This window comes from Engystomops pustulosus, chromosome 9, assembly GCF_040894005.1.
Source record: "Engystomops pustulosus chromosome 9, aEngPut4.maternal, whole genome shotgun sequence".
NCBI lineage: Eukaryota > Metazoa > Chordata > Amphibia > Anura > Leptodactylidae > Engystomops > Engystomops pustulosus.
This window is the reverse complement of record NC_092419.1, coordinates 63691215-63719115: the sequence shown is the minus strand read 5'-3', so window position 1 is coordinate 63719115 and position 27901 is coordinate 63691215. Positions and strand designations below refer to the sequence as shown.

Sequence of the window (27901 nt, the reverse complement as noted above, 5' to 3'; positions counted from 1 at the left end):
TTTCAGGTTCAAAAAGGTCAACGGAACTTGGGATTCCCAGCCAGTCTCCCATGCTGGTACTTGCCAAGCCTTAAGCTGCATTGCTGCTGTGATCTGACAAGAGCACGCACATTCAGCTTAGAATGGCCGTTGACAGCAGCATTTCAAATTGAACCTTCTTTTACTATCTCATAGAGAAACTAAAACAATTTTCAAGTTCAAAAAGGTCAACAGAACTTGGGATTCCCAGCCAGCCTCCCATGCTGGAACTTGCCAAGCCTTAAGCTGCATCGCTGCTGCGATCTGACAAGAGCACGCACATTCAGCTTAGAATGGCCATTGACAGCAGCTGTTCAATTTGAACCTTCTTTTACTATCTCATAGAGAAACTAACACAATTTTCAGGTTCAAAAAGGTCAACAGAACTTGGGATTCCCAGCCAGTCTCCCATGCTGGTACTTGCCAAGCCTTAAGCTGCATTGCTGCTGCGATCTGGCGAGAGCAGGCACATTCAGCTTAGAATGGCCTTTGACAGCAGTTGTTCAATTTGAACCTTCTTCTACTATCTTATATAGAAACTAACACAATTTTCAGGTTCAAAAAGGTCACCAGAACTTGGGATTCCAAGCCAGTCTCCCATGCTGGTACTTGCCAAGCCTTAAGCTGCATTGCTGCTGCAATCTGACAAGAGCAGGCACATTCAGCTTAGAATGGCCGTTGACGGCAGTTGTTCAATTTGAACCTTCTTTTGCTATCTCATAGAGAAACTAACACAATTTTCAGGTTCAAAAAGGTCACCAGAACTTGGGATTCCAAGCCAGTCTCCCATGCTGGTACTTGCCAAGCCTTAAGCTGCAGCGCTGCTGCGATCTGACAAGAGCACGCACATTCAGCTTAGAATGGCCGTTGACAGCAGCTGTTCAATTTGAACCTTCTTTTACTATCTCATAGAGAAACTAACACATTTTCAGGTTCAAAAAGGTCAACAGAACTTGGGATTCCCAGCCAGTCTCCCATGCTGGTACTTGCCAAGCCTTAAGCTGCATTGCTGCTGCGATCTGACGAGAGCAGGCATATTCAGCTTAGAATGGCCGTTGACAGCAGCTGTTCAATTTGAACCTTCTTTTACTATCTCATAGAGAAACTAACACAATTTTCAGGTTCAAAAAGGACAACGGAACTTGGGATTCCCAGCCAGTCTCCCATGCTGGTACTTGCCAAGCCTTAAGCTGCATTGCTGCTGCGATCTGACGAGAGCAGGCACATTCAGCTTAGAATGGCCGTTGACAGCAGCTGTTCAATTTGAACCTTCTTTTACTATCTCATAGAGAAACTAACACATTTTCAGGTTCAAAAAGGTCAACGGAACTTGGAATTCCCAGCCAGTCTCCCATGCTGGTACTTGCCAAGCCTTAAGTTGCATTGCTGCTGCGATCTGACGAGAGCAGGCAAATTCAGCTTAGAATGGCCGTTGACAGCAGTTGTTCAATTTGAACCTTCTTCTACTATCTCATAGAGAAACTAACACAATTTTCAGGTTCAAAAAAGTCACCAGAACTTGGGATTCCCAGCCAGTCTCCCATGCTGGAACTTGCCAAGCCTTAAGCTGCATCGCTGCTGCGATCTGACAAGAGCACGCACATTCAGCTTAGAATGGCCGTTGACAGCAGCTGTTCAATTTGAACCTTATTTTACTATCTCATAGAGAAACTAACACAATTTTCAGGTTCAAAAAGGTCAACGGAACTTGGGATTCCCAGCCAGTCTCCCATGCTGGCACTTGCCAAGCCTTAAGCTGCATTGCTGCTGCGATCTGACAAGAGCAGGCACATTCAGCTTAGAATGGCCGTTGACAGCAGCATTTCAAATTGAACCTTCTTTTACTATCTCATAGAGAAACTAAAACAATTTTCAAGTTCAAAAAGGTCAACAGAACTTGGGATTCCCAGCCAGTCTCCCATGCTGGAACTTGCCAAGCCTTAAGCTGCATCGCTGCTGCGATCTGACAAGAGCACGCACATTCAGCTTAGAATGGCCGTTGACAGCAGCTGTTCAATTTGAACCTTCTTTTACTATCTCATAGAGAAACTAACACAATTTTCAGGTTCAAAAAGGTCAACGGAACTTGGGATTCCCTGCCAGTCTCCCATGCTGGTACTTGCCAAACCTTAAGCTGCATTGCTGCTGTGATCTGACGAGAGCAGGCACATTCAGCTTAGAATGGCCATTGACAGCAGTTGTTCAATTTGAACCTTCTTCTACTATCTCATATAGAAACAAACACAATTTTCAGGTTCAAAAAGGTCATCAGAACTTGGGATTCCAAGCCAGTCTCCCATGCTGGTACTTGCCAAGCCTTAAGCTGCATCGCTGCTGCGATCTGGCAAGAGCACGCACATTCAGCTTAGAATGGCCATTGACAGCAGTTGTTCAATTTGAACCTTCTTCTACCCTCTTATATAGAAACTAACACAATTTTCAGGTTCAAAAAGGTCACCAGAACTTGCCAGTCTCCCATGCTGGTACTTGCCAAGCCTTAAGCTGCATTGCTGCTGCAATCTGACATGAGCAGGCACATTCAACTTAGAATGGCCGTTGACAGCAACTGTTCAATTTGAACCTTCTTTTGCTATCTCATAGAGAAACTAACACAATTTTCAGGTTCAAAAAGGTCACCAGAACTTGGGATTCCATGCCAGTCTCCCATGCTGGTAGTTGCCAAGCCTTAAGCTGCATCGCTGCTGCGATCTGACAAGAGCAGGCACATTCAGCTTAGAATGGCCATTGACAGCAGCTGTTCAATTTGAACCTTCTTTTACTATCTCATAGAGAAACTAACACAATTTTCAGGTTCAAAAAGGTCAACGGAACTTGGGATTCCCAGCCAGTCTCCCATGCTGGTACTTGCCAAGCCTTAACCTGCATTGCTGCTGCGATCTGACGAGAGCACGCACATTCAGCTTAGAATGGCCGTTGACAGCAGCTGTTCAATTTGAACCTTCTTTTACTATCTCATAGAGAAACTAACACAATTTTCAGGTTCAAAAAGGTCAACAGAACTTGGGATTCCCAGCCAGTCTCCCATGCTGGTACTTGCCAAGCCTTAAGCTGCATCGCTGCTGCGATCTGACAAGAGCACACACATTCAGCTTAGAATGGCCGTTGACAGCAGTTGTTCAATTTGAACCTTCTTCTACTATCTCATAGAGAAACTAACACAATTTTCAGGTTCAAAAAAGTCACCAGAACTTGGGATTCCCAGCCAGTCTCCCATGCTGGTACTTGCCAAGCCTTAAGCTGCATTGCTGCTGCAATCTGACAAGAGCAGGCACATTCAGCTTAGAATGGCCGTTGACAGCAGCTGTTCAATTTGAACCTTCTTTTGCTATCTCATAGAGAAACTAACACAATTTTCAGGTTCAAAAAGGTCACCAGAACTTGGGATTCCCAGCCAGTCTCCCATGCTGGTACTTGCCAAGCCTTAAGCTGCATCGCTGCTGCGATCTGACAAGAGCACGCACATTCAGCTTAGAATGGCTGTTGACAGCAGCTGTTCAATTTGAACCTTCTTTTACTATCTCATAGAGAAACTAACACATTTTCAGGTTCAAAAAGGTCAACAGAACTTGGGATTCCCAGCCAGTCTCCCATGCTGGTACTTGCCAAGCCTTAAGCTGCATTGCTGCTGCGATCTGACGAGAGCAGGCATATTCAGCTTAGAATGGCCGTTGACAGCAGCTGTTCAATTTGAACCTTCTTTTACTATCTCATAGAGAAACTAACACAATTTTCAGGTTCAAAAAGGTCAACGGAACTTGGGATTCCCAGCCAGTCTCCCATGCTGGTACTTGCCAAGCCTTAAGCTGCATTGCTGCTGCGATCTGACGAGAGCAGGCACATTCAGCTTAGAATGGCCGTTGACAGCAGCTGTTCAATTTGAACCTTCTTTTACTATCTCATAGAGAAACTAACACATTTTCAGGTTCAAAAAGGTCAACGGAACTTGGGATTCCCAGCCAGTCTCCCATGCTGGTACTTGCCAAGCCTTAAGCTGCATCGCTGCTGCGATCTGAAAAGAGCACACACATTCAGCTTAGAATGGCCGTTGACAGCAGTTGTTCAATTTGAACCTTCTTCTACTATCTCATAGAGAAACTAACACAATTTTCAGGTTCAAAAAGGTCACCAGAACTTGGGATTCCCAGCCAGTCTCCCATGCTGGTACTTGCCAAGCCTTAAGCTGCATCGCTGCTGCGATCTGAAAAGAGCACACACATTCAGCTTAGAATGGCCGTTGACAGCAGTTGTTCAATTTGAACCTTCTTCTACTATCTCATAGAGAAACTAACACAATTTTCAGGTTCAAAAAGGTCACCAGAACTTGGGATTCCCAGCCAGTCTCCCATGCTGGTACTTGCCAAACCTTAAGCTGCATCGCTGCTGCGATCTGAGAAGAGCACGCACATTCAGCTTAGAATTGCCGTTGACAGCAGCTTTTCAATTTGAACCTTCTTTTACTATCTCATACAGAAACTAACACATTTTCAGGTTCAAAAAGGTCACCAGAACTTGGGATTCCCAGCCAGTCTCCCATGCTGGTACTTGCCAAGCCTTAAGCTGCATCGCTGCTGCGATCTGACGAGAGCAGGCACATTCAGCTTAGAATGGCCGTTGACAGCAGCTGTTCAATTTGAACCTTCTTTTACTATCTCATAGAGAAACTAACACATTTTCTGGTTCAAAAAGTTCAACGGAACTTGGAATTCCCAGCCAGTCTCCCATGCTGGTACTTGCCAAGCCTTAAGTTGCATTGCTGCTGCGATCTGACGAGAGCAGGCAAATTCAGCTTAGAATGGCCGTTGACAGCAGCTGTTCAATTTGAACCTTCTTTTACTATCTCATAGAGAAACTAACACAATTTTCAGGTTCAAAACGGTCAACGGAACTTGGGATTCCCAGCCAGTCTCCCATGCTGGTACTTGCCAAGCCTTAAGCTGCATTGCTGCTGTAATCTGACGAGAGCAGGCACATTCAGCTTAGAATTGCCGTTGACAGCAGCTGTTCAATTTGAACCTTCTTTTACTATCTCATAGAGAAACTAACACAATTTTCAGGTTCAAAAAGGTCAACAGAACTTGGGATTCCCAGCCAGTCTCCCATGCTGGTACTTGCCAAGCCTTAAGCTGCATCGCTGCTGCGATCTGAAAAGAGCACACACATTCAGCTTAGAATGGCCGTTGACAGCAGTTGTTCAATTTGAACTTTCTTCTACTATCTCATAGAGAAACTAACACAATTTTCAGGTTCAAAAAGGTCACCAGAACTTGGGATTCCCAGCCAGTCTCCCATGCTGGTACTTGCCAAACCTTAAGCTGCATCGCTGCTGCGATCTGAGAAGAGCACGCACATTCAGCTTAGAATTGCCGTTGACAGCAGCTTTTCAATTTGAACCTTCTTTTACTATCTCATACAGAAACTAACACAATTTTCAGGTTCAAAAAGGTCAACGGAACTTGGGATTCCCAGCCAGACTCCCATGCTGGTACTTGCCAAGCCTTAAGCTGCATTGCTGCTGCGATCTGACGAGAGCAGGCACATTCAGCTTAGAATGGCCATTGACAGCAGCTGTTCAATTTGAACCTTCTTTTGCTATCTCATAGAGAAACTAACACAATTTTCAGGTTCAAAAAGGTCACCAGAACTTGGGATTCCAAGCCAGTCTCCCATGCTGGTACTTGCCAAGCCTTAAGCTGCATCGCTGCTGCGATCTGACAAGAGCACGCACATTCAGCTTAGAATGGCCGTTGACAGCAGCTGTTCAATTTGAACCTTCTTTTACTATCTCATAGAGAAACTAACACATTTTCAGGTTCAAAACGGTCAACAGAACTTGGGATTCCCAGCCAGTCTCCCATGCTGGTACTTGCCAAGCCTTAAGCTGCATTGCTGCTGCGATCTGACGAGAGCAGGCACATTCAGCTTAGAATGGCCGTTGACAGCAGTTGTTCAATTTGAACCTTCTTTTACTATCTCATAGAGAAACTAACACAATTTTCAGGTTCAAAAAGGTCAACGGAACTTGGGATTCCCAGCCAGTCTCCCATGCTGGTACTTGCCAAGCCTTAAGCTGCATTGCTGCTGCGATCTGACGAGAGCAGGCACATTCAGCTTAGAATGGCCGTTGACAGCAGCTGTTCAATTTGAACCTTCTTTTACTATCTCATAGAGAAACTAACACATTTTCAGGTTCAAAAAGGTCAACGGAACTTGGAATTCCCAGCCAGTCTCCCATGCTGGTACTTGCCAAGCCTTAAGTTGCATTGCTGCTGCGATCTGACGAGAGCAGGCAAATTCAGCTTAGAATGGCCGTTGACAGCAGCTGTTCAATTTGAACCTTCTTTTGCTATCTCATAGAGAAACTAACACAATTTTCAGGTTCAAAACGGTCAACGGAACTTGGGATTCCCAGCCAGTCTCCCATGCTGGTACTTGCCAAGCCTTAAGCTGCATTGCTGCTGCAATCTGACGAGAGCAGGCACATTCAGCTTAGAATTGCCGTTGACAGCAGCTGTTCAATTTGAACCTTCTTTTACTATCTCATAGAGAAACTAACACAATTTTCAGGTTCAAAAAGGGCAACGGAACTTGGGATTCCCAGCCTGTCTCCCATGCTGGTACTTGCCAAGCCTTATGCTGCATCGCTGCTGTGATCTGGCGAGAGCAGGCACATTCAGCTTAGAATGGCCATTGACAGCAGTTGTTCAATTTGAACCTTCTTCTACTATCTTATATAGAAACTAAAACAATTTTCAGGTTCAAAAAGGTCACCAGAACTTAGGATTCCAAGCCAGTCTCCCATGCTGGTACTTGCCAAGCCTTAAGCTGCATTGCTGCTGCAATCTGACAAGAGCAGGCACATTCAGCTTAGAATGGCCGTTGACAGCAGCTGTTCAATTTGAACCTTCTTTTGCTATCTCATAGAGAAACTAACACAATTTTCAGGTTCAAAAAGGTCACCAGAACTTGGGATTCCAAGCCAGTCTCCCATGCTGGTACTTGCCAAGCCTTAAGCTGCATTGCTGCTGCGATCTGACGAGAGCAGGCACATTCAGCTTAGAATGGCCGTTGACAGCAGCTGTTCAATTTGAACCTTCTTTTACTATCTCATAGAGAAACTAACACATTTTCAGGTTCAAAAAGGTCAACGGAACTTGGAATTCCCAGCCAGTCTGCCATGCTGGTACTTGCCAAGCCTTAAGTTGCATTGCTGCTGCGATCTGACGAGAGCAGGCAAATTCAGCTTAGAATGGCCGTTGACAGCAGCTGTTCAATTTCAACCTTCTTTTGCTATCTCATAGAGAAACTAACACAATTTTCAGGTTCAAAACGGTCAACAGAACTTGGGATACCCAGCCAGTCTCCCATGCTGGTACTTGCCAAGACTTAAGCTGCATTGCTGCTGCAATCTGACGAGAGCAGGCACATTCAGCTTAGAATTGCCGTCGACAGCAGCTGTTCAATTTGAACCTTCTTTTACTATCTCATAGAGAAACTAACACAATTTTCAGGTTCAAAAAGGTCAACAGAACTTGGGATTCCCAGCCAGTCTCCCATGCTGGTACTTGCCAAGCCTTAAGCTGCATCGCTGCTGCGATCTGAAAAGAGCACACACATTCAGCTTAGAATGGCCGTTGACAGCAGTTGTTCAATTTGAACCTTCTTCTACTATCTCATAGAGAAACTAACACAATTTTCAGGTTCAAAAAGGTCACCAGAACTTGGGATTCCAAGCCAGTCTCCCATGCTGGTACTTGCCAAGCCTTAAGCTGCATTGCTGCTGCGATCTGACGAGAGCAGGCACATTCAGCTTAGAATGGCCGTTGACAGCAGCTGTTCAATTTGAACCTTCTTTTGCTATCTCATAGAGAAACTAACACAATTTTCAGGTTAAAAAAGGTCAACGGAACTTGGGATTCCCAGACAGTCTCCCATGCTGGTACTTGCCAAGCCTTAAGCTGCATTGCTGCTGCGATCTGACGAGAGCAGGCACATTCAGCTTAGAATGGCCATTGACAGCAGTTGTTCAATTTGAACCTTCTTCTACTATCTCATATAGAAACTAACACAATTTTCAGGTTCAAAAAGGTCACCAGAACTTGGGATTTCCAGCCAGTCTCCCATGCTGGTACTTGCCAAGCCTTAAGCTGCATCGCTGCTGCGATCTGACAAGAGCACGCACATTCAGCTTAGAATTGCCGTTGACAGCAGCTGTTCAATTTGAACCTTCTTTTACTATCTCATAGAGAAACTAACACAATTTTCAGGTTCAAAAAGGGCAACGGAACTTGGGATTCCCAGCCAGTCTCCCAAGCTGGTACTTGCCAAGCCTTAAGCTGCATTGCTGCTGCGATCTGGCGAGAGCAGGCACATTCAGCTTAGAATGGCCATTGACAGCAGTTGTTCCATTTGAACCTTCTTCTACTATCTTATATAGAAACTAACACAATGTTCAGGTTCAAAAAGGTCACCAGAACTTGGGATTCCAAGCCAGTCTCCCATGCTGGTACTTGCCAAGCCTTAAGCTGCATTGCTGCTGCAATCTGACAAGAGCAGGAACATTCAGCTTAGAATGGCCGTTGACAGCAGCTGTTCAATTTGAACCTTCTTTTGCTATCTCATAGAGAAACTAACACAATTTTCAGGTTCAAAAAGGTCACCAGAACTTGGGATTCCAAGCCAGTCTCCCATGCTGGTACTTGCCAAGCCTTAAGCTGCATCGCTGCTGCGATCTGACAAGAGCACGCACATTCAGCTTAGAATGGCCGTTGACAGCAGCTGTTCAATTTGAACCTTCTTTTACTATCTCATAGAGAAACTAACACAATTTTCAGGTTCAAAAAGGTTAACGGAACTTGGGATTCCCAGCCAGTCTCCCATGCTGGTACTTGCCAAGCCTTAAGCTGCATTGCTGCTGCGATCTGACGAGAGCAGGCACATTCAGCTTAGAATGGCCGTTGACAGCAGCTTTTCAATTTGAACCTTCTTTTACTATCTCATAGAGAAACTAACACATTTTCTGGTTCAAAAAGGTCAACGGAACTTGGAATTCCCAGCCAGTCTCCCATGCTGGTACTTGCCAAGCCTTAAGTTGCATTGCTGCTGCGATCTGACGAGAGCAGGCAAATTCAGCTTAGAATGGCCGTTGACAGCAGCTGTTCAATTTGAACCTTCTTTTACTATCTCATAGAGAAACTAACACATTTTCAGGTTCAAAAAGGTCAACAGAACTTGGGATTCCCAGCCAGTCTCCCATGCTGGTACTTGCCAAGCCTTAAGCTGCATTGCTGCTGCAATCTGACGAGAGCAGGCACATTCAGCTTAGAATTGCCGTTGACAGCAGCTGTTCAATTTGAACCTTCTTTTACTATCTCATAGAGAAACTAACACAATTTTCAGGTTCAAAAAGGTCAACAGAACTTGGGATTCCCAGCCAGTCTCCCATGCTGGTACTTGCCAAGCCTTAAGCTGCATCGCTGCTGCGATCTGAAAAGAGCACACACATTCAGCTTAGAATGGCCGTTGACAGCAGTTGTTCAATTTGAACCTTCTTCTACTATCTCATAGAGAAACTAACACAATTTTCAGGTTCAAAAAGATCACCAGAACTTGGGATTCCCAGCCAGACTCCCATGCTGGTACTTGCCAAGCCTTAAGCTGCATCGCTGCTGCGATCTGACAAGAGCACGCACATTCAGCTTAGAATTGCCGTTGACAGCAGCTTTTCAATTTGAACCTTCTTTTACTATCTCATACAGAAACTAACACAATTTTCAGGTTCAAAAAGGTCAACGGAACTTGGGATTCCCAGCCAGTCTCCCATGCTGGTACTTGCCAAGCCTTAAGCTGCATTGCTGCTGCGATCTGACGAGAGCAGGCACATTCAGCTTAGAATGGCCATTGACAGCAGCTGTTCAATTTGAACCTTCTTTTACTATCTCATAGAGAAACTAACACAATTTTCAGGTTCAAAAAGGTCAACAGAACTTGGGATTCCCAGCCAGTCTCCCATGCTGGTACTTGCCAAGCCTTAAGCTGCATCGCTGCTGCGATCTGACAAGAGCACACACATTCAGCTTAGAATGGCCGTTGACAGCAGTTGTTCAATTTGAACCTTCTTCTACTATCTCATAGAGAAACTAACACAATTTTCAGGTTCAAAAAAGTCACCAGAACTTGGGATTCCCAGCCAGTCTCCCATGCTGGTACTTGCCAAGCCTTAAGCTGCATCGCTGCTGCGATCTGACAAGAGCACGCACATTCAGCTTAGAATTGCCGTTGACAGCAGCTTTTCAATTTGAACCTTCTTTTACTATCTCATACAGAAACTAACACAATTTTCAGGTTCAAAAATGTCAACGGAACTTGGGATTCCCATCCAGTCTCCCATGCTGGTACTTGCCAAGCCTTAAGCTGCATTGCTGCTGCGATCTGACGAGAGCAGGCACATTCAGCTTAGAATGGCCATTGACAGCAGCTGTTCAATTTGAACCTTCTTTTACTATCTCATAGAGAAACTAACACAATTTTCAGGTTCAAAAAGGTCAACAGAACTTGGGATTCCCAGCCAGTCTCCCATGCTGGTACTTGCCAAGCCTTAAGCTGCATCGCTGCTGCGATCTGACAAGAGCACACACATTCAGCTTAGAATGGCCGTTGACAGCAGTTGTTCAATTTGAACCTTCTTCTACTATCTCATAGAGAAACTAACACAATTTTCAGGTTCAAAAAAGTCACCAGAACTTGGGATTCCCAGCCAGTCTCCCATGCTGGTACTTGCCAAGCCTTAAGCTGCATCGCTGCTGCGATCTGACAAGAGCACGCACATTCAGCTTAGAAAGGCCGTTGACAGCAGCTGCTCAATTTGAACCTTCTTTTACTATCTCATAGAGAAACTAACACAATTTTCAGGTTCAAAAAGGTCAACGGAACTTGGGATTCCCAGGCAGTCTCCCATGCTGGTACTTGCAAAGCCTTAAGCTGCATAGCTGCTGCGATCTGACGAGAGCAGGCACATTCAGCTTAGAATGGCCGTTGACAGCAGCATTTCAAATTGAACCTTCTTTTACTATCTCATAGAGATGCTAAAACAATTTTCAAGTTCAAAAAGGTCAACAGAACTTGGGATTCCCAGCCAGTCTCCCATGCTGGAACTTGCCAAGCCTTAAGCTGCATCGCTGCTGCGATCTGACAAGAGCACACACATTCAGCTTAGAACGGCCGTTGACAGCAGCTCTTCAATTTGAACCTTCTTTTACTATCTCATAGAGAAACTAACACAATTTTCAGGTTAAAAATGGTCAACAGAACTTGGGATTCCCAGCCAGTCTCCCATGCTGGTACTTGCCAAGCCTTAAGCTGCATCGCTGCTGCGATCTGACAAGAGCACGCACATTCAGCTTAGAATGGCCGTTGACAGCAGCTGTTCAATTTGAACCTTCTTTTACTATCTCATAGAGAAACTAACACATTTTCAGGTTCAAAAAGGTCAACGGAGCTTGGGATTCCCAGCCAGTCTCCCATGCTGGTACTTGCCAAGCCTTAAGCTGCATCGCTGCTACGATCTGAAAAGAGCACACACATTCAGCTTAGAATTGCCGTTGACAGCAGTTGTTCAATTTGAACCTTCTTCTACTATCTCATAGAGAAACTAACACAATTTTCAGGTTCAAAAAGGTCAACGGAACTTGGGATTCCCAGCCAGTCTCCCATGCTGGTACTTGCCAAGCCTTAAGCTGCATTGCTGCTGCGATCTGACAAGAGCACGCACATTCAGCTTAGAATTGCCGTTGACAGCAGCTTTTCAATTTGAACCTTCTTTTACTATCTCATAGAGAAACTAACACAATTTTCAGGTTCAAAAAGGTCAACGGAACTTGGGATTCCCAGCCAGTCTCCCATGCTGGTACTTGCCAAGCCTTAAGCTGCATTGCTGCTGCGATCTGGCGAGAGCAGGCACATTCAGCTTAGAATGGCCATTGACAGCAGTTGTTCAATTTGAACCTTCTTCTACTATCTTATATAGAAACTAACACAATTTTCAGGTTCAAAAAGGGCAACGGAACTTGGGATTCCCATGCTGGTACTTGCCAAGCCTTAAGCTGCATTGCTGCTGCGATCTGGCGAGAGCAGGCACATTCAGCTTAGAATGGCCATTGACAACAGTTGTTCAATTTGAACCTTCTTCTACTATCTTATATAGAAACTAACACAATTTTCAGGTTCAAGAAGGTCACCAGAACTTGGGATTCCAAGCCAGTCTCCCATGCTGGTACTTGCCAAGCCTTAAGCTGCATTGCTGCTGCAATCTGACAAGAGCAGGCACATTCAGCTTAGAATGGCCGTTGACAGCAGCTGTTCAATTTGAACCTTCTTTTGCTATCTCATAGAGAAACTAACACAATTTTCAGGTTCAAAAAGGTCACCAGAACTTGGGATTCCAAGACAGTCTCCCATGCTGGTACTTGCCAAGCCTTAAGCTGCATCGCTGCTGCGATCTGACAAGAGCACGCACATTCAGCTTAGAATGGCCGTTGACAGCAGCTGTTCAATTTGAAACTTCTTTTACTATCTCATAGAGAAACTAACACATTTTCAGGTTCAAAAAGGTCAACAGAACTTGGGATTCCCAGCCAGTCTCCCATGCTGGTACTTGCCAAGCCTTAAGCTGCATTGCTGCTGCGATCTGACGAGAGCAGGCACATTCAGCTTAGAATTGCCGTTGACAGCAGCTGTTCAATTTGAACCTTCTTTTACTATCTCATAGAGAAACTAACACAATTTTCAGGTTCAAAAAGGTCAACAGAACTTGGGATTCCCAGCCAGTCTCCCATGCTGGTACTTGCCAAGCCTTAAGCTGCATCGCTGCTGCGATCTGAAAAGAGCACACACATTCAGCTTAGAATGGCCGTTGACAGCAGTTGTTTAATTTGAACCTTCTTCTACTATCTCATAGAGAAACTAACACAATTTTCAGGTTCAAAAAGGTCACCAGAACTTGGGATTCCCAGCCAGTCTCCCATGCTGGTACTTGCCAAGCCTTAAGCTGCATCGCTGCTGCGATCTGACAAGAGCAGGCACATCCAGCTTAGAATTGCCGTTGACAGCAGCTGTTCAATTTGAACCTTCTTTTACTATCTCATAGAGAAACTAACACAATTTTCAGGTTCAAAAAGGTCAACGGAACTTGGGATTCCCAGCCAGTCTCCCATGCTGGTACTTGCCAAGCCTTAAGCTACATTGCTGCTGTGATCTGACAAGAGCATGCACATTCAGCTTAGAATGGCCGTTGACAGCAGCATTTCAAATTGAACCTTCTTTTACTATCTCATAGAGAAACTAAAACAATTTTCAAGTTCAAAAAGGTCAACAGAACTTGGGATTCCCAGCCAGCCTCCCATGCTGGAACTTGCCAAGCCTTAAGCTGCATCGCTGCTGCGATCTGACAAGAGCACGCACATTCAGCTTAGAATGGCCATTGACAGCAGCTGTTCAATTTGAACCTTCTTTTACTATCTCATAGAGAAACTAACACAATTTTCAGGTTCAAAAAGGTCAACAGAACTTGGGATTCCCAGCCAGTCTCCCATGCTGGTACTTGCCAAGCCTTAAGCTGCATTGCTGCTGCGATCTGGCGAGAGCAGGCACATTCAGCTTAGAATGGCCATTGACAGCAGTTGTTCAATTTGAACCTTCTTCTACTATCTTATATAGAAACTAACACAATTTTCAGGTTCAAAAAGGTCACCAGAACTTGGGATTCCAAGCCAGTCTCCCATGCTGGTACTTGCCAAGCCTTAAGCTGCATTGCTGCTGCAATCTGACAAGAGCAGGCACATTCAGCTTAGAATGGCCGTTGACAGCAGCTGTTCAATTTGAACCTTCTTTTACTATCTCATAGAGAAACTAACACATTTTCAGGTTCAAAAAGGTCAACGGAACTTGGGATTCCCAGCCAGTCTCCCATGCTGGTACTTGCCAAGCCTTAAGCTGCATTGCTGCTGCGATCTGACGAGAGCAGGCACATTCAGCTTAGAATGGCCGTTGACAGCAGCTGTTCAATTTGAACCTTCTTTTACTATCTCATAGAGAAACTAACACATTTTCAGGTTCAAAAAGGTCAACGGAACTTGGAATTCCCAGCCAGTCTCCCATGCTGGTACTTGCCAAGCCTTAAGTTGCATTGCTGCTGCGATCTGACGAGAGCAGGCAAATTCAGCTTAGAATGGCCGTTGACAGCAGTTGTTCAATTTGAACCTTCTTCTACTATCTCATAGAGAAACTAACACAATTTTCAGGTTCAAAAAAGTCACCAGAACTTGGGATTCCCAGCCAGTCTCCCATGCTGGAACTTGCCAAGCCTTAAGCTGCATCGCTGCTGCGATCTGACAAGAGCACGCACATTCAGCTTAGAATGGCCGTTGACAGCAGCTGTTCAATTTGAACCTTCTTTTACTATCTCATAGAGAAACTAACACAATTTTCAGGTTCAAAAAGGTCAACGGAACTTGGGATTCCCAGCCAGTCTCCCATGTTGGCACTTGCCAAGCCTTAAGCTGCATTGCTGCTGCGATCTGACAAGAGCAGGCACATTCAGCTTAGAATGGCCGTTGACAGCAGCATTTCAAATTGAACCTTCTTTTACTATCTCATAGAGAAACTAAAACAATTTTCAAGTTCAAAAAGGTCAACAGAACTTGGGATTCCCAGCCAGTCTCCCATGCTGGAACTTGCCAAGCCTTAAGCTGCATCGCTGCTGCGATCTGACAAGAGCACGCACATTCAGCTTAGAATGGCCGTTGACAGCAGCTGTTCAATTTGAACCTTCTTTTACTATCTCATAGAGAAACTAACACAATTTTCAGGTTCAAAAAGGTCAACGGAACTTGGGATTCCCTGCCAGTCTCCCATGCTGGTACTTGCCAAACCTTAAGCTGCATTGCTGCTGCGATCTGACGAGAGCAGGCACATTCAGCTTAGAATGGCCATTGACAGCAGTTGTTCAATTTGAACCTTCTTCTACTATCTCATATAGAAACAAACACAATTTTCAGGTTCAAAAAGGTCACCAGAACTTGGGATTCCAAGCCAGTCTCCCATGCTGGTACTTGCCAAGCCTTAAGCTGCATCGCTGCTGCGATCTGGCAAGAGCACGCACATTCAGCTTAGAATGGCCATTGACAGCAGTTGTTCAATTTGAACCTTCTTCTACCCTCTTATATAGAAACTAACACAATTTTCAGGTTCAAAAAGGTCACCAGAACTTGGGATTCCAAGCCAGTCTCCCATGCTGGTACTTGCCAAGCCTTAAGCTGCATTGCTGCTGCAATCTGACAAGAGCAGGCACATTCAGCTTAGAATGGCCGTTGACAGCAACTGTTCAATTTGAACCTTCTTTTGCTATCTCATAGAGAAACTAACACAATTTTCAGGTTCAAAAAGGTCACCAGAACTTGGGATTCCATGCCAGTCTCCCATGCTGGTAGTTGCCAAGCCTTAAGCTGCATCGCTGCTGCGATCTGACAAGAGCAGGCACATTCAGCTTAGAATGGCCGTTGACAGCAGCTGTTCAATTTGAACCTTCTTTTACTATCTCATAGAGAAACTAACACAATTTTCAGGTTCAAAAAGGTCAACGGAACTTGGGATTCCCAGCCAGTCTCCCATGCTGGTACTTGCCAAGCCTTAACCTGCATTGCTGCTGCGATCTGACGAGAGCACGCACATTCAGCTTAGAATGGCCGTTGACAGCAGCTGTTCAATTTGAACCTTCTTTTACTATCTCATAGAGAAACTAACACAATTTTCAGGTTCAAAAAGGTCAACAGAACTTGGGATTCCCAGCCAGTCTCCCATGCTGGTACTTGCCAAGCCTTAAGCTGCATCGCTGCTGCGATCTGACAAGAGCACACACATTCAGCTTAGAATGGCCGTTGACAGCAGTTGTTCAATTTGAACCTTCTTCTACTATCTCATAGAGAAACTAACACAATTTTCAGGTTCAAAAAAGTCACCAGAACTTGGGATTCCCAGCCAGTCTCCCATGCTGGTACTTGCCAAGCCTTAAGCTGCATCGCTGCTGCGATCTGACAAGAGCACGCACATTCAGCTTAGAATGGCCGTTGACAGCAGCTGTTCAATTTGAACCTTCTTTTACTATCTCATAGAGAAACTAACACATTTTCAGGTTCAAAAAGGTCAACAGAACTTGGGATTCCCAGCCAGTCTCCCATGCTGGTACTTGCCAAGCCTTAAGCTGCATTGCTGCTGCGATCTGACGAGAGCAGGCATATTCAGCTTAGAATGGCCGTTGACAGCAGCTGTTCAATTTGAACCTTCTTTTACTATCTCATAGAGAAACTAACACAATTTTCAGGTTCAAAAAGGTCAACGGAACTTGGGATTCCCAGCCAGTCTCCCATGCTGGTACTTGCCAAGCCTTAAGCTGCATCGCTGCTGCGATCTGACAAGAGCACGCACATTCAGCTTAGAATGGCCGTTGACAGCAGCTTTTCAATTTGAACCTTCTTTTACTATCTCATACAGAAACTAACACAATTTTCAGGTTCAAAAAGGTCAACGGAACTTGGGATTCCCAGCCAGTCTCCCATGCTGGTACTTGCCAAGCCTTAAGCTGCATTGCTGCTGCGATCTGACGAGAGCAGGCACATTCAGCTTAGAATGGCCATTGACAGCAGCTGTTCAATTTGAACCTTCTTTTACTATCTCATAGAGAAACTAACACAATTTTAAGGTTCAAAAAGGTCAACAGAACTTGGGATTCCCAGCCAGTCTCCCATGCTGGTACTTGCCAAGCCTTAAGCTGCATCGCTGCTGCGATCTGACAAGAGCACACACATTCAGCTTAGAATGGCCGTTGACAGCAGTTGTTCAATTTGAACCTTCTTCTACTATCTCATAGAGAAACTAACACAATTTTCAGGTTCAAAAAAGTCACCAGAACTTGGGATTCCCAGCCAGTCTCCCATGCTGGTACTTGCCAAGCCTTAAGCTGCATCGCTGCTGCGATCTGGCAAGAGCACGCACATTCAGCTTAGAATGGCCATTGATAGCAGTTGTTCAATTTGAACCTTCTTCTACCCTCTTATATAGAAACTAACACAATTTTCAGGTTCAAAAAGGTCACCAGAACTTGGGATTCCAAGCCAGTCTCCCATGCTGGTACTTGCCAAGCCTTAAGCTGCATTGCTGCTGCAATCTGACAAGAGCAGGCACATTCAGCTTAGAATGGCCGTTGACAGCAGCTGTTCAATTTGAACCTTCTTTTGCTATCTCATAGAGAAACTAACACAATTTTCAGGTTCAAAAAGGTCACCAGAACTTGGGATTCCATGCCAGTCTCCCATGCTGGTACTTGCCAAGCCTTAAGCTGCATCGCTGCTGCGATCTGACAAGAGCAGGCACATTCAGCTTAGAATGGCCGTTGACAGCAGCTGTTCAATTTGAACCTTCTTTTACTATCTCATAGAGAAACTAACACATTTTAAGGTTCAAAAAGGTTAACAGAACTTGGGATTCCCAGCCAGGCTCCCATGCTGGTACTTGCCAAGCCTTAAGCTGCATTGCTGCTGCGATCTGACGAGAGCAGGCACATTCAGCTTAGAATGGCCGTTGACAGCAGCTGTTCAATTTGAACCTTCTTTTACTATCTCATAGAGAAACTAACACAATTTTCAGGTTCAAAAAGGTCAACGGAACTTGGGATTCCCAGCCAGTCTCCCATGCTGGTACTTGCCAAGCCTTAAGCTGCATTGCTGCTGCGATCTGACGAGAGCACGCACATTCAGCTTAGAATGGCCGTTGACAGCAGCTGTTCAATTTGAACCTTCTTTTACTATCTCATAGAGAAACTAACACAATTTTCAGGTTCAAAAAGGTCAACAGAACTTGGGATTCCCAGCCAGTCTCCCATGCTGGTACTTGCCAAGCCTTAAGCTGCATCGCTGCTGCGATCTGACAAGAGCACACACATTCAGCTTAGAATGGCCGTTGACAGCAGTTGTTCAATTTGAACCTTCTTCTACTATCTCATAGAGAAACTAACACAATTTTCAGGTTCAAAAAAGTCACCAGAACTTGGGATTCCCAGCCAGTCTCCCATGCTGGTACTTGCCAAGCCTTAAGCTGCATTGCTGCTGCAATCTGACAAGAGCAGGCACATTCAGCTTAGAATGGCCGTTGACAGCAGCTGTTCAATTTGAACCTTCTTTTGCTATCTCATAGAGAAACTAACACAATTTTCAGGTTCAAAAAGGTCACCAGAACTTGGGATTCCCAGCCAGTCTCCCATGCTGGTACTTGCCAAGCCTTAAGCTGCATCGCTGCTGCGATCTGACAAGAGCACGCACATTCAGCTTAGAATGGCCGTTGACAGCAGCTGCTCAATTTGAACCTTCTTTTACTATCTCATAGAGAAACTAACACATTTTCAGGTTCAAAAAGGTCAACAGAACTTGGGATTCCCAGCCAGTCTCCCATGCTGGTACTTGCCAAGCCTTAAGCTGCATTGCTGCTGCGATCTGACGAGAGCAGGCATATTCAGCTTAGAATGGCCGTTGACAGCAGCTGTTCAATTTGAACCTTCTTTTACTATCTCATAGAGAAACTAACACAATTTTCAGGTTCAAAAAGGTCAACGGAACTTGGGATTCCCAGCCAGTCTCCCATGCTGGTACTTGCCAAGCCTTAAGCTGCATTGCTGCTGCGATCTGACGAGAGCAGGCACATTCAGCTTAGAATGGCCGTTGACAGCAGCTGTTCAATTTGAACCTTCTTTTACTATCTCATAGAGAAACTAACACATTTTCAGGTTCAAAAAGGTCAACGGAACTTGGGATTCCCAGCCAGTCTCCCATGCTGGTACTTGCCAAGCCTTAAGCTGCATCGCTGCTGCGATCTGAAAAGAGCACACACATTCAGCTTAGAATGGCCGTTGACAGCAGTTGTTCAATTTGAACCTTCTTCTACTATCTCATAGAGAAACTAACACATTTTCAGGTTCAAAAAGGTCAACAGAACTTGGGATTCCCAGCCAGTCTCCCATGCTGGTACTTGCCAAGCCTTAAGCTGCATCGCTGCTGCGATCTGACAAGAGCACGCACATTCAGCTTAGAATGGCCGTTGACAGCAGCTTTTCAATTTGAACCTTCTTTTACTATCTCATACAGAAACTAACACAATTTTCAGGTTCAAAAAGGTCAACGGAACTTGGGATTCCCAGCCAGTCTCCCATGCTGGTACTTGTCAAGCCTTAAGCTGCATTGCTGCTGCGATCTGACGAGAGCAGGCACATTCAGCTTAGAATGGCCATTGACAGCAGCTGTTCAATTTGAACCTTCTTTTACTATCTCATAGAGAAACTAACACAATTTTCAGGTTCAAAAAAGTCACCAGAACTTGGGATTCCCAGCCAGTCTCCCATGCTGGTACTTGCCAAGCCTTAAGCTGCATCGCTGCTGCGATCTGACAAGAGCACGCACATTCAGCTTAGAATGGCCGTTGACAGCAGCTGTTCAATTTGAACCTTCTTTTACTATCTCATAGAGAAACTAACACAATTTTCAGGTTCAAAAAGGTCAACGGAACTTGGGATTCCCAGCCAGTCTCCCATGCTGGTACATGCCAAGCCTTAAGCTGCATTGCTGCTGCGATCTGACAAGAGCAGGCACATTCAGCTTAGAATGGCCGTTGACAGCAGCATTTCAAATTGAACCTTCTTTTACTATCTCATAGAGAAACTAAAACAATTTTCAAGTTCAAAAAGGTCAACAGAACTTGGGATTCCCAGCCAGTCTCCCAGGCTGGAACTTGCCAAGCCTTAAGCTGCATCGCTGCTGCGATCTGACAAGAGCACGCACATTCAGCTTAGAATGGCCGTTGACAGCAGCTGTTCAATTTGAACCTTCTTTTACTATCTCATAGAGAAACTAACACAATTTTAAGGTTCAAAAAGGTCAACGGAACTTGGGATTCCCAGCCAGTCTCCCATGCTGGTACTTGCCAAACCTTAAGCTGCATTGCTGCTGCGATCTGACGAGAGCAGGCACATTCAGCTTAGAATGGCCATTGACAGCAGTTGTTCAATTTGAACCTTCTTCTACCATCTTATATAGAAACTAACACAATTTTCAGGTTCAAAAAGGTCACCAGAAGTTGGGATTCCAAGCCAGTCTCCCATGCTGGTACTTGCCAAGCCTTAAGCTGCATTGCTGCTGCAATCTGACAAGAGCAGGCACATTCAGCTTAGAATGGCCGTTGACAGCAGCTGTTCAATTTGAACCTTCTTTTGCTATCTCATAGAGAAACTAACACAATTTTCAGGTTCAAAAAGGTCACCAGAACTTGGGATTCCAAGCCAGTCTCCCATGCTGGTACTTGCCAAGCCTTAAGCTGCATTGCTGCTGCGATCTGACAAGAGCACGCACATTCAGCTTAGAATGGCCGTTGACAGCAGCTGTTCAATTTGAACCTTCTTTTACTATCTCATAGAGAAACTAACACATTTTCAGGTTCAAAAAGGTCAACAGAACTTGGGATTCCCAGCCAGTCTCCCATGCTGGTACTTGCCAAGCCTTAAGCTGCATTGCTGCTGCGATCTGACGAGAGCAGGCACATTCAGCTTAGAATGGCCGTTGACAGCAGTTGTTCAATTTGAACCTTCTTTTACTATCTCATAGAGAAACTAACACAATTTTCAGGTTCAAAAAGGACAACAGAACTTGGGATTCCCAGCCAGTCTCCCATGCTGGTACTTGCCAAGCCTTAAGCTGCATTGCTGCTGCGATCTGACGAGAGCACGCACATTCAGCTTAGAATGGCCGTTGACAGCAGCTGTTCAATTTGAACCTTCTTTTACTATCTCATAGAGAAACTAACACAATTTTCAGGTTCAAAAAGGTCAACAGAACTTGGGATTCCCAGCCAGTCTCCCATGCTGGTACTTGCCAAGCCTTAAGCTGCATCGCTGCTGCGATCTGACAAGAGCACACACATTCAGCTTAGAATGGCCGTTGACAGCAGTTGTTCAATTTGAACCTTCTTCTACTATCTCATAGAGAAACTAACACAATTTTCAGGTTCAAAAAAGTCACCAGAACTTGGGATTCCCAGCCAGTCTCCCATGCTGGTACTTGCCAAGCCTTAAGCTGCATCGCTGCTGCGATCTGACAAGAGCACGCACATTCAGCTTAGAATGGCCGTTGACAGCAGTTGTTCAATTTGAACCTTCTTCTACTATCTCATAGAGAAACTAACACAATTTTCAGGTTCAAAAAAGTCACCAGAACTTGGGATTCCCAGCCAGTCTCCCATGCTGGTACTTGCCAAGCCTTAAGCTGCATCGCTGCTGCGATCTCACAAGAGCACGCACATTCAGCTTAGAATGGCCGTTGACAGCAGCTGTTCAATTTGAACCTTCTTTTACTATCTCATAGAGAAACTAACACAATTTTCAGGTTCAAAAAGGTCAACGGAACTTGGGATTCCCAGCCAGTCTCCCATGCTGGTACTTGCCAAGCCTTAAGCTGCATTGCTGCTGCGATCTGACAAGAGCAGGCACATTCAGCTTAGAATGGCCGTTGACAGCAGCATTTCAAATTGAACCTTCTTTTACTATCTCATAAAGAAACTAAAACAATTTTCAAGTTCAAAAAGGTCAACAGAACTTGGGATTCCCAGCCAGTCTCCCATGCTGGAACTTGCCAAGCCTTAAGCTGCATCGCTGCTGCGATCTCACAAGAGCACGCACATTCAGCTTAGAATGGCCGTTGACAGCAGCTGTTCAATTTGAACCTTCTTTTACTATCTCATAGAGAAACTAACACAATTTTCAGGTTCAAAAAGGTCAAAGGAACTTGGGATTCCCAGCCAGTCTCCCATGCTGGTACTTGCCAAGCCTTAAGCTGCATTGCTGCTGCGATCTGACAAGAGCAGGCACATTCAGCTTAGAATGGCCGTTGACAGCAGCATTTCAAATTGAACCTTCTTTTACTATCTCATAAAGAAACTAAAACTATTTTCAAGTTCAAAAAGGTCAACAGAACTTGGGATTCCCAGCCAGTCTCCCATGCTGGAACTTGCCAAGCCTTAATCTGCATCGCTGCTGCGATCTGACAAGAGCACGCACATTCAGCTTAGAATGGCCGTTGACAGCAGCTGTTCAATTTGAACCTTCTTTTACTATCTCATAGAGAAACTAACACAATTTTCAGGTTCAAAAAGGTCAACGGAACTTGGGATTCCCAGCCAGTCTCCCATGCTGGAACTTGCCAAGCCTTAAGCTGCATCGCTGCTGCGATCTGACGAGAGCAGGCACATTCAGCTTAGAATGGCCGTTGACAGCAGCTGTTCAATTTGAACCTTCTTTTGCTATCTCATAGAGAAACTAACACAATTTTCAGGTTCAAAAAGGTCAACGGAACTTGGGATTCCCAGCCAGTCTCCCATGCTGGTACTTGCCAAGCCTTAAGCTGCATTGCTGCTGCGATCTGACGAGAGCAGGCACATTCAGCTTAGAATGGCCATTGACAGCAGTTGTTCAATTTGAACCTTCTTCTACTATCTCATATAGAAACTAACACAATTTTCAGGTTCAAAAAGGTCACCAGAACTTGGGATTCCAAGCCAGTCTCCCATGCTGGTACTTGCCAAGACTTAAGCTGCATCGCTGCTGCGATCTGACAAGAGCACGCACATTCAGCTTAGAATGGCCGTTGACAGCAGCTGTTCAATTTGAACCTTCTTTTACTATCTCATAGAGAAACTAACACATTTTCAGGTTCAAAAAGGTCAACAGAACTTGGGATTCCCAGCCAGTCTCCCATGCTGGTACTTGCCAAGCCTTAAGCTGCATTGCTGCTGCGATCAGACGAGAGCAGGCACATTCAGCTTAGAATAGCCGTTGACAGCAGTTGTTCAATTTGAACCTTCTTTTACTATCTCATAGAGAAACTAACACAATTTTCAGGTTCAAAAAGGTCAACGGAACTTGGGATTCCCAGCCAGTCTCCCATGCTGGTACTTGCCAAGCCTTAAGCTGCATTGCTGCTGCGATCTGACGAGAGCACGCACATTCAGCTTAGAATGGCCGTTGACAGCAGCTGTTCACTTTGAACCTTCTTTTACTATCTCATAGAGAAACTAACACAATTTTCAGGTTCAAAAAGGTCAACAGAACTTGGGATTCCCAGCCAGTCTCCCATGCTGGTACTTGCCAAGCCTTAAGCTGCATCGCTGCTGCGATCTGACAAGAGCACACACATTCAGCTTAGAATGGCCGTTGACAGCAGTTGTTCAATTTGAACCTTCTTCTACTATCTCATAGAGAAACTAACACAATTTTCAGGTTCAAAAAAGTCACCAGAACTTGGGATTCCCAGCCAGTCTCCCATGCTGGTACTTGCCAAGCCTTAAGCTGCATCGCTGCTGCGATCTGACAAGAGCACGCACATTCAGCTTAGAATGGCCGTTGACAGCAGCTGTTCAATTTGAACCTTCTTTTACTATCTCATAGAGAAACTAACACAATTTTCAGGTTCATAAAGGTCAACAGAACTTGGGATTCCCAGCCAGTCTCCCATGCTGGTACTTGCCAAGCCTTAAGCTGCATTGCTGCTTCGATCTGACGAGAGCAGGCACATTCAGCTTAGAATGGCCGTTGACAGCAGCTGTTCAATTTGAACCTTCTTTTGCTATCTCATAGAGAAACTAACACAATTTTCAGGTTCATAAAGGTCAACAGAACTTGGGATTCCCAGCCAGTCTCCCATGCTGGTACTTGCCAAGCCTTAAGCTGCATTGCTGCTTCGATCTGACGAGAGCAGGCACATTCAGCTTAGAATGGCCGTTGACAGCAGCTGTTCAATTTGAACCTTCTTTTGCTATCTCATAGAGAAACTAACACAATTTTCAGGTTCAAAAAGGGCAACGGAACTTGGGATTCCCAGCCAGTCTCCCATGCTGGTACTTGCCAAGCCTTAAGCTGCATTGCTGCTGCGATCTGGCGAGAGCAGGCACATTCAGCTTAGAATGGCCATTGACAGCAGTTGTTCAATTTGAACCTTCTTCTACTATCTTATATAGAAACTAACACAATTTTCAGGTTCAAAAAGGTCACCAGAACTTGGGATTCCAAGCCAGTCTCCCATGCTGGTACTTGCCAAGCCTTAAGCTGCATTGCTGCTGCAATCTGACAAGAGCAGGCACATTCAGCTTAGAATGGCCGTTGACAGCAGCTGTTCAATTTGAACCTTCTTTTGCTATCTCATAGAGAAACTAACACAATTTTCAGGTTCAAAAAGGTCACCAGAACTTGGGATTCCAAGCCAGTCTCCCATGCTGGTACTTGCCAAGCCTTAAGCTGCATCGCTGCTGCGATCTGACAAGAGCACGCACATTCAGCTTAGAATGGCCGTTGACAGCAGCTGTTCAATTTGAACCTTCTTTTACTATCTCATAGAGAAACTAACACATTTTCATGTTCAAAAAGGTCAACAGAACTTGGGATTCCCAGCCAGTCTCCCATGCTGGTACTTGCCAAGCCTTAAGCTGCATTGCTGCTGCGATCTGACGAGAGCAGGCACATTCAGCTTAGAATGGCCATTGACAGCAGTTGTTCAATTTGAACCTTCTTCTACTATCTCATATAGAAACTAACACAATTTTCAGGTTCAAAAAGGTCACCAGAACTTGGGATTCCAAGCCAGTCTCCCATGCTGGTACTTGCCAAGCCTTAAGCTGCATTGCTGCTGCGATCTGACAAGAGCACGCACATTCAGCTTAGAATGGCCGTTGACAGCAGCTGTTCAATTTGAACCTTCTTTTACTATCTCATAGAGAAACTAACACATTTTCAGGTTCAAAAAGGTCAACAGAACTTGGGATTCCCAGCCAGTCTCCCATGCTGGTACTTGCCAAGCCTTAAGCTGCATTGCTGCTGCGATCTGACGAGAGCAGGCACATTCAGCTTAGAATGGCCGTTGACAGCAGCTGTTCAATTTGAACCTTCTTTTACTATCTCATAGAGAAACTAACACAATTTTCAGGTTCAAAAAGGTCAACGGAACTTGGGATTCCCAGCCAGTCTCCCATGCTGGTACTTGCCAAGCCTTAAGCTGCATCGCTGCTGCGATCTCACAAGAGCACGCACATTCAGCTTAGAATGGCCGTTGACAGCAGCTGTTCAATTTGAACCTTCTTTTACTATCTCATAGAGAAACTAACACAATTTTCAGGTTCAAAAAGGTCAACGGAACTTGGGATTCCCAGCCAGTCTCCCATGCTGGTACTTGCCAAGCCTTAAGCTGCATTGCTGCTGCGATCTGACAAGAGCAGGCACATTCAGCTTAGAATGGCCGTTGACAGCAGCATTTCAAATTGAACCTTCTTTTACTATCTCATAAAGAAACTAAAACAATTTTCAAGTTCAAAAAGGTCAACAGAACTTGGGATTCCCAGCCAGTCTCCCATGCTGGAACTTGCCAAGCCTTAATCTGCATCGCTGCTGCGATCTGACAAGAGCACGCACATTCAGTTTAGAATGGCCGTTGACAGCAGCTGTTCAATTTGAACCTTCTTTTACTATCTCATAGAGAAACTAACACAATTTTCAGGTTCAAAAAGGTCAACGGAACTTGGGATTCCCAGCCAGTCTCCCATGCTGGAACTTGCCAAGCCTTAAGCTGCATCGCTGCTGCGATCTGACGAGAGCAGGCACATTCAGCTTAGAATGGCCGTTGACAGCAGCTGTTCAATTTGAACCTTCTTTTGCTATCTCATAGAGAAACTAACACAATTTTCAGGTTCAAAAAGGTCAACGGAACTTGGGATTCCCAGCCAGTCTCCCATGCTGGTACTTGCCAAGCCTTAAGCTGCATTGCTGCTGCGATCTGACGAGAGCAGGCACATTCAGCTTAGAATGGCCATTGACAGCAGTTGTTCAATTTGAACCTTCTTCTACTATCTCATATAGAAACTAACACAATTTTCAGGTTCAAAAAGGTCACCAGAACTTGGGATTCCAAGCCAGTCTCCCATGCTGGTACTTGCCAAGACTTAAGCTGCATCGCTGCTGCGATCTGACAAGAGCACGCACATTCAGCTTAGAATGGCCGTTGACAGCAGCTGTTCAATTTGAACCTTCTTTTACTATCTCATAGAGAAACTAACACATTTTCAGGTTCAAAAAGGTCAACAGAACTTGGGATTCCCAGCCAGTCTCCCATGCTGGTACTTGCCAAGCCTTAAGCTGCATTGCTGCTGCGATCAGACGAGAGCAGGCACATTCAGCTTAGAATGGCCGTTGACAGCAGTTGTTCAATTTGAACCTTCTTTTACTATCTCATAGAGAAACTAACACAATTTTCAGGTTCAAAAAGGTCAACGGAACTTGGGATTCCCAGCCAGTCTCCCATGCTGGTACTTGCCAAGCCTTAAGCTGCATTGCTGCTGCGATCTGACGAGAGCACGCACATTCAGCTTAGAATGGCCGTTGACAGCAGCTGTTCAATTTGAACCTTCTTTTACTATCTCATAGAGAAACTAACACAATTTTCAGGTTCAAAAAGGTCAACAGAACTTGGGATTCCCAGCCAGTCTCCCATGCTGGTACTTGCCAAGCCTTAAGCTGCATCGCTGCTGCGATCTGACAAGAGCACACACATTCAGCTTAGAATGGCCGTTGACAGCAGTTGTTCAATTTGAACCTTCTTCTACTATCTCATAGAGAAACTAACACAATTTTCAGGTTCAAAAAAGTCACCAGAACTTGGGATTCCCAGCCAGTCTCCCATGCTGGTACTTGCCAAGCCTTAAGCTGCATCGCTGCTGCGATCTGGCAAGAGCACGCACATTCAGCTTAGAATGGCCATTGACAGCAGTTGTTCAATTTGAACCTTCTTCTACCCTCTTATATAGAAACTAACACAATTTTCAGGTTCAAAAATGTCACCAGAACTTGGGATTCCAAGCCAGTCTCCCATGCTGGTACTTGCCAAGCCTTAAGCTGCATTGCTGCTGCAATCTGACAAGAGCAGGCACATTCAGCTTAGAATGGCCGTTGACAGCAGCTGTTCAATTTGAACCTTCTTTTGCTATCTCATAGAGAAACTAACACAATTTTCAGGTTCAAAAAGGTCACCAGAACTTGGGATTCCCAGCCAGTCTCCCATGCTGGTACTTGCCAAGCCTTAAGCTGCATCGCTGCTGCGATCTGACAAGAGCAGGCACATTCAGCTTAGAATGGCCGTTGACAGCAGCTGTTCAATTTGAACCTTCTTTTACTATCTCATAGAGAAACTAACACATTTTAAGGTTCAAAAAGGTTAACAGAACTTGGGATTCCCAGCCAGGCTCCCATGCTGGTACTTGCCAAGCCTTAAGCTGCATTGCTGCTGCGATCTGACGAGAGCAGGCACATTCAGCTTAGAATGGCCGTTGACAGCAGCTGTTCAATTTGAACCTTCTTTTACTATCTCATAGAGAAACTAACACAATTTTCAGGTTCAAAAAGGTCAACGGAACTTGGGATTCCCAGCCAGTCTCCCATGCTGGTACTTGCCAAGCCTTAAGCTGCATTGCTGCTGCGATCTGACGAGAGCACGCACATTCAGCTTAGAATGGCCGTTGACAGCAACTGTTCAATTTGAACCTTCTTTTACTATCTCATAGAGAAACTAACACAATTTTCAGGTTCAAAAAGGTCAACAGAACTTGGGATTCCCAGCCAGTCTCCCATGCTGGTACTTGCCAAGCCTTAAGCTGCATCGCTGCTGCGATCTGACAAGAGCACACACATTCAGCTTAGAATGGCCGTTGACAGCAGTTGTTCAATTTGAACCTTCTTCTACTA

At 45.1% G+C, this 27901-nt stretch overlaps 62 pseudogenes; all 62 read right to left on the bottom strand.

Moving 5' to 3' along the window:
* Positions 1-959: 959 nt before the first annotated feature.
* LOC140082245 (5S ribosomal RNA) lies at positions 960-1078 on the bottom strand (annotated as a pseudogene).
* A 70-nt stretch (positions 1079-1148) lies between these two features.
* On the bottom strand, positions 1149-1267 carry LOC140083430 (5S ribosomal RNA; annotated as a pseudogene).
* Positions 1268-1336: 69 nt separating this feature from the next.
* Positions 1337-1455, bottom strand: LOC140093482 (5S ribosomal RNA; annotated as a pseudogene).
* A 259-nt stretch (positions 1456-1714) lies between these two features.
* LOC140098014 (5S ribosomal RNA) lies at positions 1715-1833 on the bottom strand (annotated as a pseudogene).
* A 1005-nt stretch (positions 1834-2838) lies between these two features.
* Positions 2839-2957, bottom strand: LOC140095056 (5S ribosomal RNA; annotated as a pseudogene).
* A 636-nt stretch (positions 2958-3593) lies between these two features.
* Positions 3594-3712, bottom strand: LOC140082244 (5S ribosomal RNA; annotated as a pseudogene).
* Positions 3713-3782: 70 nt separating this feature from the next.
* On the bottom strand, positions 3783-3901 carry LOC140092365 (5S ribosomal RNA; annotated as a pseudogene).
* A 635-nt stretch (positions 3902-4536) lies between these two features.
* Positions 4537-4655, bottom strand: LOC140091947 (5S ribosomal RNA; annotated as a pseudogene).
* A 69-nt stretch (positions 4656-4724) lies between these two features.
* Positions 4725-4843, bottom strand: LOC140098789 (5S ribosomal RNA; annotated as a pseudogene).
* A 637-nt stretch (positions 4844-5480) lies between these two features.
* On the bottom strand, positions 5481-5599 carry LOC140088153 (5S ribosomal RNA; annotated as a pseudogene).
* A 258-nt stretch (positions 5600-5857) lies between these two features.
* On the bottom strand, positions 5858-5976 carry LOC140079236 (5S ribosomal RNA; annotated as a pseudogene).
* A 70-nt stretch (positions 5977-6046) lies between these two features.
* LOC140092353 (5S ribosomal RNA) lies at positions 6047-6165 on the bottom strand (annotated as a pseudogene).
* Positions 6166-6234: 69 nt separating this feature from the next.
* Positions 6235-6353, bottom strand: LOC140093481 (5S ribosomal RNA; annotated as a pseudogene).
* A 70-nt stretch (positions 6354-6423) lies between these two features.
* Positions 6424-6542, bottom strand: LOC140093606 (5S ribosomal RNA; annotated as a pseudogene).
* A 448-nt stretch (positions 6543-6990) lies between these two features.
* LOC140097974 (5S ribosomal RNA) lies at positions 6991-7109 on the bottom strand (annotated as a pseudogene).
* Positions 7110-7745: 636 nt separating this feature from the next.
* On the bottom strand, positions 7746-7864 carry LOC140097973 (5S ribosomal RNA; annotated as a pseudogene).
* A 70-nt stretch (positions 7865-7934) lies between these two features.
* On the bottom strand, positions 7935-8053 carry LOC140078311 (5S ribosomal RNA; annotated as a pseudogene).
* Positions 8054-8879: 826 nt separating this feature from the next.
* On the bottom strand, positions 8880-8998 carry LOC140086644 (5S ribosomal RNA; annotated as a pseudogene).
* A 69-nt stretch (positions 8999-9067) lies between these two features.
* On the bottom strand, positions 9068-9186 carry LOC140093480 (5S ribosomal RNA; annotated as a pseudogene).
* Positions 9187-9255: 69 nt separating this feature from the next.
* Positions 9256-9374, bottom strand: LOC140094875 (5S ribosomal RNA; annotated as a pseudogene).
* Positions 9375-9822: 448 nt separating this feature from the next.
* Positions 9823-9941, bottom strand: LOC140082710 (5S ribosomal RNA; annotated as a pseudogene).
* Positions 9942-10389: 448 nt separating this feature from the next.
* LOC140086638 (5S ribosomal RNA) lies at positions 10390-10508 on the bottom strand (annotated as a pseudogene).
* Positions 10509-10956: 448 nt separating this feature from the next.
* Positions 10957-11075, bottom strand: LOC140078517 (5S ribosomal RNA; annotated as a pseudogene).
* Positions 11076-11334: 259 nt separating this feature from the next.
* LOC140097165 (5S ribosomal RNA) lies at positions 11335-11453 on the bottom strand (annotated as a pseudogene).
* A 447-nt stretch (positions 11454-11900) lies between these two features.
* Positions 11901-12019, bottom strand: LOC140092425 (5S ribosomal RNA; annotated as a pseudogene).
* A 624-nt stretch (positions 12020-12643) lies between these two features.
* Positions 12644-12762, bottom strand: LOC140085498 (5S ribosomal RNA; annotated as a pseudogene).
* An 826-nt stretch (positions 12763-13588) lies between these two features.
* LOC140094070 (5S ribosomal RNA) lies at positions 13589-13707 on the bottom strand (annotated as a pseudogene).
* Positions 13708-13965: 258 nt separating this feature from the next.
* On the bottom strand, positions 13966-14084 carry LOC140092339 (5S ribosomal RNA; annotated as a pseudogene).
* Positions 14085-14153: 69 nt separating this feature from the next.
* Positions 14154-14272, bottom strand: LOC140093478 (5S ribosomal RNA; annotated as a pseudogene).
* Positions 14273-14909: 637 nt separating this feature from the next.
* LOC140095507 (5S ribosomal RNA) lies at positions 14910-15028 on the bottom strand (annotated as a pseudogene).
* A 637-nt stretch (positions 15029-15665) lies between these two features.
* Positions 15666-15784, bottom strand: LOC140095054 (5S ribosomal RNA; annotated as a pseudogene).
* A 447-nt stretch (positions 15785-16231) lies between these two features.
* Positions 16232-16350, bottom strand: LOC140082242 (5S ribosomal RNA; annotated as a pseudogene).
* A 70-nt stretch (positions 16351-16420) lies between these two features.
* LOC140095923 (5S ribosomal RNA) lies at positions 16421-16539 on the bottom strand (annotated as a pseudogene).
* Positions 16540-16609: 70 nt separating this feature from the next.
* On the bottom strand, positions 16610-16728 carry LOC140082709 (5S ribosomal RNA; annotated as a pseudogene).
* An 825-nt stretch (positions 16729-17553) lies between these two features.
* Positions 17554-17672, bottom strand: LOC140095603 (5S ribosomal RNA; annotated as a pseudogene).
* A 70-nt stretch (positions 17673-17742) lies between these two features.
* Positions 17743-17861, bottom strand: LOC140087329 (5S ribosomal RNA; annotated as a pseudogene).
* Positions 17862-18497: 636 nt separating this feature from the next.
* On the bottom strand, positions 18498-18616 carry LOC140082241 (5S ribosomal RNA; annotated as a pseudogene).
* A 70-nt stretch (positions 18617-18686) lies between these two features.
* Positions 18687-18805, bottom strand: LOC140092327 (5S ribosomal RNA; annotated as a pseudogene).
* Positions 18806-19062: 257 nt separating this feature from the next.
* On the bottom strand, positions 19063-19181 carry LOC140097164 (5S ribosomal RNA; annotated as a pseudogene).
* A 70-nt stretch (positions 19182-19251) lies between these two features.
* On the bottom strand, positions 19252-19370 carry LOC140084654 (5S ribosomal RNA; annotated as a pseudogene).
* A 259-nt stretch (positions 19371-19629) lies between these two features.
* LOC140094647 (5S ribosomal RNA) lies at positions 19630-19748 on the bottom strand (annotated as a pseudogene).
* Positions 19749-20007: 259 nt separating this feature from the next.
* LOC140091186 (5S ribosomal RNA) lies at positions 20008-20126 on the bottom strand (annotated as a pseudogene).
* A 447-nt stretch (positions 20127-20573) lies between these two features.
* On the bottom strand, positions 20574-20692 carry LOC140079234 (5S ribosomal RNA; annotated as a pseudogene).
* Positions 20693-20762: 70 nt separating this feature from the next.
* On the bottom strand, positions 20763-20881 carry LOC140094723 (5S ribosomal RNA; annotated as a pseudogene).
* A 637-nt stretch (positions 20882-21518) lies between these two features.
* On the bottom strand, positions 21519-21637 carry LOC140088921 (5S ribosomal RNA; annotated as a pseudogene).
* Positions 21638-22274: 637 nt separating this feature from the next.
* On the bottom strand, positions 22275-22393 carry LOC140089172 (5S ribosomal RNA; annotated as a pseudogene).
* Positions 22394-22463: 70 nt separating this feature from the next.
* On the bottom strand, positions 22464-22582 carry LOC140082708 (5S ribosomal RNA; annotated as a pseudogene).
* Positions 22583-22840: 258 nt separating this feature from the next.
* On the bottom strand, positions 22841-22959 carry LOC140084942 (5S ribosomal RNA; annotated as a pseudogene).
* A 70-nt stretch (positions 22960-23029) lies between these two features.
* On the bottom strand, positions 23030-23148 carry LOC140087327 (5S ribosomal RNA; annotated as a pseudogene).
* A 448-nt stretch (positions 23149-23596) lies between these two features.
* LOC140095564 (5S ribosomal RNA) lies at positions 23597-23715 on the bottom strand (annotated as a pseudogene).
* Positions 23716-23785: 70 nt separating this feature from the next.
* Positions 23786-23904, bottom strand: LOC140095563 (5S ribosomal RNA; annotated as a pseudogene).
* Positions 23905-23974: 70 nt separating this feature from the next.
* On the bottom strand, positions 23975-24093 carry LOC140096937 (5S ribosomal RNA; annotated as a pseudogene).
* Positions 24094-24540: 447 nt separating this feature from the next.
* Positions 24541-24659, bottom strand: LOC140083734 (5S ribosomal RNA; annotated as a pseudogene).
* Positions 24660-24917: 258 nt separating this feature from the next.
* LOC140079233 (5S ribosomal RNA) lies at positions 24918-25036 on the bottom strand (annotated as a pseudogene).
* A 259-nt stretch (positions 25037-25295) lies between these two features.
* On the bottom strand, positions 25296-25414 carry LOC140088920 (5S ribosomal RNA; annotated as a pseudogene).
* A 259-nt stretch (positions 25415-25673) lies between these two features.
* Positions 25674-25792, bottom strand: LOC140089171 (5S ribosomal RNA; annotated as a pseudogene).
* A 70-nt stretch (positions 25793-25862) lies between these two features.
* LOC140082707 (5S ribosomal RNA) lies at positions 25863-25981 on the bottom strand (annotated as a pseudogene).
* A 258-nt stretch (positions 25982-26239) lies between these two features.
* On the bottom strand, positions 26240-26358 carry LOC140081730 (5S ribosomal RNA; annotated as a pseudogene).
* A 70-nt stretch (positions 26359-26428) lies between these two features.
* On the bottom strand, positions 26429-26547 carry LOC140087326 (5S ribosomal RNA; annotated as a pseudogene).
* A 637-nt stretch (positions 26548-27184) lies between these two features.
* Positions 27185-27303, bottom strand: LOC140098698 (5S ribosomal RNA; annotated as a pseudogene).
* A 69-nt stretch (positions 27304-27372) lies between these two features.
* On the bottom strand, positions 27373-27491 carry LOC140095602 (5S ribosomal RNA; annotated as a pseudogene).
* Positions 27492-27561: 70 nt separating this feature from the next.
* On the bottom strand, positions 27562-27680 carry LOC140087325 (5S ribosomal RNA; annotated as a pseudogene).
* Positions 27681-27901: the final 221 nt, after the last annotated feature.